Source organism: Natator depressus, unplaced genomic scaffold (genome assembly GCF_965152275.1).
Source record: "Natator depressus isolate rNatDep1 unplaced genomic scaffold, rNatDep2.hap1 scaffold_139, whole genome shotgun sequence".
Lineage (NCBI taxonomy): Eukaryota > Metazoa > Chordata > Testudines > Cheloniidae > Natator > Natator depressus.
The window spans coordinates 35,001-39,961 of NW_027439785.1; the positions used below are offsets into that span (position 1 = coordinate 35,001).

A 4,961-nucleotide genomic window follows, 5' to 3' on the forward strand; every position below is an offset into this window, starting at 1 on the left:
CTTAGACATTTTTTCAGCCTTTTCCTCCGGGTTGACCTGGTGTCCCGGGGGGACTTAGACTTTTTTTCAGCCTTTTCCTCCGGGTTGACCTGGTGTCCCGGGGGGACTTAGACTTTTTTTCAGCCTTTTCCTCCGGGTTGACCTGGTGTCCCGGGGGGACTTAGACATTTTTTTCAGCCTTTTCCTCCGGGTTGACCTGGTGTCCCGGGGGGACTTAGACTTTTTTTCAGCCTTTTCCTCCGGGTTGACCTGGTGTCCCGGGGGGACTTAGACTTTTTTTCAGCCTTTTCCTCCGGGTTGACCTGGTGTCCCGGGGGGACTTAGACTTTTTTTCAGCCTTTTCCTCCGGGTTGACCTGGTGTCCCGGGGGGACTTAGACTTTTTTTCAGCCTTTTCCTCCGGGTTGACCTGGTGTCCCGGGGGGACTTAGACATTTTTTTCAGCCTTTTCCTCCGGGTTGACCTGGTGTCCCGGGGGGACTTAGACTTTTTTTCAGCCTTTTCCTCCGGGTTGACCTGGTGTCCCGGGGGGACTTAGACATTTTTTTCAGCCTTTTCCTCCGGGTTGACCTGGTGTCCCGGGGGGACTTAGACATTTTTTTCAGCCTTTTCCTCCGGGCTGACCTGGTGGCCGAGCGTCTCGCCGTCCGCGGCCGGAGCTAGAGATGCCCCCCCCCCCCCCAGGCCAGCCTGCGAAGCCGCGGCCAGGATCGGGCCCCTGGAAGTCTGACTAAAAATTTTCACCGACCCCAAAAACGGTTAGGGGGGGCCTCATAAAGCCTCCGGAGCGAAAAAAAAAAAAACGGAAAAAAGGATCGGGCCCACCCGAGGCAGGGGAGTCAGTAAGGGAAAGGGGACGAGGCGGCCCGGAGCCGGGTGCCCGGAGCCGGGTGCCGGCGGCCAGGATCGGGCCCCTGGAAGTCTGAAAAATTTTTTTCACCGACCCCCAAAGTGGTATTGGGGGGGGCTCATAAAGCCTCCGGAGCGAAAAAAAAAAAAAACGGAAAAAAGGATCGGGCCCACCCGAGGCAGGGGAGTCAGTAAGGGAAAGGGGACGAGGCGGCCCGGAGCCGGGTGCCCGGAGCCGGGTGCCCGCGGCCAGGATCGGGCCCCTGGAAGTCTGAAAAAAAATTTTTCACCGACCCCCAAAGTGGTGTTGGGGGGGGCTCACGAAGCCTCCGGAGCGGAAAAAAAAAAACGGAAAAAAGGATCGGGCCCACCCGAGGCAGCGGAGTCAGTAAGGGAAAGGGGACGAGGCGGCCCGGAGCCGGGTGCCCGGAGCCGGGTGCCCGCGGCCAGGATCGGGCCCCTGGAAGTCTGAAAAAAAAATTTTCACCGACCCCCAAAGGGGTGTTGGGGGGGGGCTCATGAAGCCTCCGGAGCGAAAAAAAAAAACGGAAAAAAGGATCGGGCCCACCCGAGGCAGGGGAGTCAGTAAGGGAAAGGGGACGAGGCGGACCGGAGCCGAGTGCCTACGGCCATACCGGACGGAAGGCCCCCGATCCCGTCCGATCTCGGAAGGTAAACCGTCCCGGGCCTGGCTAGTACTTGGATGGGTGACCGCCTGGGAATCCCAGGTGCCGTAGGCAGCTTTTCCCGCTGCGAGCCAGCTCTCTCCTTTTCTGGGGAACAAGGGCAGGGTCGCCCTGCCAGGGGCCCTGGGGCTGAAGTCCCTGCCGGCCACCAGGTCAACCCGGAGCCTGCCCCTCTGCGGCCAGCAGGTCAACCCCATACCGGCAGGGGGTTGACCTGGTGGCCGGGAAGCAGAGCGGCCAGCAGGTCAACCCCATACATTCAGCGGGTTGACCTGGTGGACGGGAAGGAAAGCGGCCAGCAGGTCAACCCCATACTTTCAGCGGGTTGACCTGGTGGCCGGGAAGGAAAGCGGCCAGCAGGTCAACCCCATACATTCAGCGGGTTGACCTGGTGGCCGGGAAGGAAAGCGGCCAGCAGGTCAACCCCATACATTCAGCGGGTTGACCTGGTGGCCGGGAAGGAAAGCGGCCAGCAGGTCAACCCCATACATTCAGCGGGTTGACCTGGTGGCCGGGAAGGAAAGCGGCCAGCAGGTCAACCCCATACATTCAGCGGGTTGACCTGGTGGCCGGGAAGGAAAGCGGCCAGCAGGTCAACCCCATACATTCAGCGGGTTGACCTGGTGGCCCGAAAGCAAACCGGCCACCAGGTCAACCCGGAGCCTGCCCCCGCGGGCAGGGGCCAAGCGGACCCCCCTCCGCCCGGGCTTGCCCTGCTCCGAGCCGGGGCTTAATCCCCGTCCGGCCACCAGGTCAACCCGGAGCCTGCCCCTCTGCGGCCAGCAGGTCAACCCCATGCCGGCAGCGGGTTGACCTGGTGGCCGGGAAGGAAAGCGGCCACCAGGTCAACCCCATACTTTCAGCGGGTTGACCTGGTGGCCGGGAAGGAAAGCGGCCACCAGGTCAACCCCATACTTTCAGCGGGTTGACCTGGTGGCCGGGAAGGAAAGCGGCCAGCAGGTCAACCCCATACATTCAGCGGGTTGACCTGGTGGCCGGGAAGGAAAGCGGCCAGCAGGTCAACCCCATACATTCAGCGGGTTGACCTGGTGGCCGGGAAGGAAAGCGGCCAGCAGGTCAACCCCATACATTCAGCGGGTTGACCTGGTGGCCGGGAAGGAAAGCGGCCAGCAGGTCAACCCCATACATTCAGCGGGTTGACCTGGTGGCCGGGAAGGAAAGCGGCCAGCAGGTCAACCCCATACATTCAGCGGGTTGACCTGGTGGCCGGGAAGGAAAGCGGCCAGCAGGTCAACCCCATACATTCAGCGGGTTGACCTGGTGGCCGGGAAGGAAAGCGGCCAGCAGGTCAACCCCATACATTCAGCGGGTTGACCTGGTGGCCGGGAAGAAAAGCGGCCAGCAGGTCAACCCCATACATTCAGCGGGTTGACCTGGTGGCCGGGAAGGAAAGCGGCCAGCAGGTCAACCCCATACATTCAGCGGGTTGACCTGGTGGCCGGGAAGGAAAGCGGCCAGCAGGTCAACCCCATACATTCAGCGGGTTGACCTGGTGGCCGGGAAGAAAAGCGGCCAGCAGGTCAACCCCATACATTCAGCGGGTTGACCTGGTGGCCGGGAAGGAAAGCGGCCAGCAGGTCAACCCCATACATTCAGCGGGTTGACCTGGTGGCCGGGAAGGAAAGCGGCCACCAGGTCAACCCCATACAGGCAGCGGGTTGACCTGGTGGCCCGAAAGCAAACCGGCCACCAGGTCAACCCGGAGCCTGCCCCCGCGGGCAGGGGCCGGCATACCCCCGTCCGTCCGGGGTCGCCCTGCCCCGGGCTCCGGGCTTAAGTCCCGAGCGGCCACCAGGTCAACCCGGAGCCTGCCCCCGCGGGCAGGGGCCGGCGGACCCCCGTCCGTCCGGGGTCGCCCTGCCCCGGGCTCCGGGCTTATTCCCCGTCCGGCCACCAGGTCAACCCGGAGCCTGCCCCCGCGGGCAGGGGCCAGGCGGAGCCCCGTCCGTCCGGGGTCGCCCTGCCCCGGGCTCCGGGCTTAAGTCCCGAGCGGCCACCAGGTCAACCCGGAGCCAGCCCCCGCGGGCAGGGGCCGGCGGAGCCCCGTCCGTCCGGGGTCGCCCTGCCCCGGGCTCCGGGCTTAATTCCCGTCCGGCCACCAGGTCAACCCGGAGCCTGCCCCCGCGGGCAGGGGCCAGGCGGACCCCCGTCCGTCCGGGGTCGCCCTGCCCCGGGCTCCGGGCTTAATTCTCCTCCGGCCACCAGGTCAACCCGGAGCCTGCCCCCGCGGGCAGGGGCCAGGCGGACCCCCGTCCGTCCGGGGTCGCCCTGCCCCGGGCTCCGGGCTTAATTCTCCTCCGGCCACCAGGTCAACCCGGAGCCTGCCCCCGCGGGCAGGGGCCGGCGGACCCCCGTCCGTCCGGGGTCGCCCTGCCCCGGGCTCCGGGCTTAATTCCCGTCCGGCCACCAGGTCAACCCGGAGCCTGCCCCCGCGGGCAGGGGCCAGGCGGACCCCCGTCCGCCCGGGCTTGCCCTGCTCCGAGCCGGGGCTTAATCCCCGTCCGGCCACCAGGTCAACCCGGAGCCTGCCCCCGCGGGCAGGGGCCAAGCGGACCCCCCTCCGCCCGGGCTTGCCCTGCTCCGAGCCGGGGCTTAATCCCCGTCCGGCCACCAGGTCAACCCGGAGCCTGCCCCCGCGGGCAGGGGCCAGGCGGACCCCCGTCCGTCCGGGGTCGCCCTGCCCCGGGCTCCGGGCTTAATTCTCCTCCGGCCACCAGGTCAACCCGGAGCCTGCCCCCGCGGGCAGGGGCCGGCGGAGCCCCGTCCGGCATACCCCCGTCCGTCCGGGGTCGCCCTGCCCCGGGCTCCGGGCTTAATTCCCGTCCGGCCACCAGGTCAACCCGGAGCCTGCCCCCGCGGGCAGGGGCCAGGCGGACCCCCGTCCGTCCGGGGTCGCCCTGCCCCGGGCTCCGGGCTTAATTCTCCTCCGGCCACCAGGTCAACCCGGAGCCTGCCCCCGCGGGCAGGGGCCGGCGGAGCCCCGTCCGTCCGGGGTCGCCCTGCCCCGGGCTCCGGGCTTAATTCCCGTCCGGCCACCAGGTCAACCCGGAGCCTGCCCCCGCGGGCAGGGGCCGGCGGAGCCCCGTCCGTCCGGGGTCGCCCTGCCCCGGGCTCCGGGCTTAATTCTCCTCCGGCCACCAGGTCAACCCGGAGCCTGCCCCCGCGGGCAGGGGCCAGGCGGAGCCCCGTCCGTCCGGGGCCGCCCTGCCCCGGGCTCCGGGCTTAAGTCCCGAGCGGCCACCAGGTCAACCCGGAGCCTGCCCCCGCGGGCAGGGGCCAGGCGGATCCCCGTCCGTCCGGGGTCGCCCTGCCCCGGGCTCCGGGCTTAATTCTCCTCCGGCCACCAGGTCAACCCGGAGCCTGCCCCCGCGGGCAGGGGCCGGCGGAGCCCCGTCCGTCCGGGGTC

The 4,961-nt window shown here is 67.7% G+C and overlaps 1 non-coding gene across 1 annotated transcript; it reads left to right on the forward strand.

The window, feature by feature from the left end:
* Positions 1-1,469: 1,469 nt before the first annotated feature.
* LOC141980403 (5S ribosomal RNA) lies at positions 1,470-1,588 on the forward strand. The gene has a single exon (XR_012637537.1). It is a non-coding gene; the product is annotated as a 5S ribosomal RNA (ribosomal RNA).
* Positions 1,589-4,961: the final 3,373 nt, after the last annotated feature.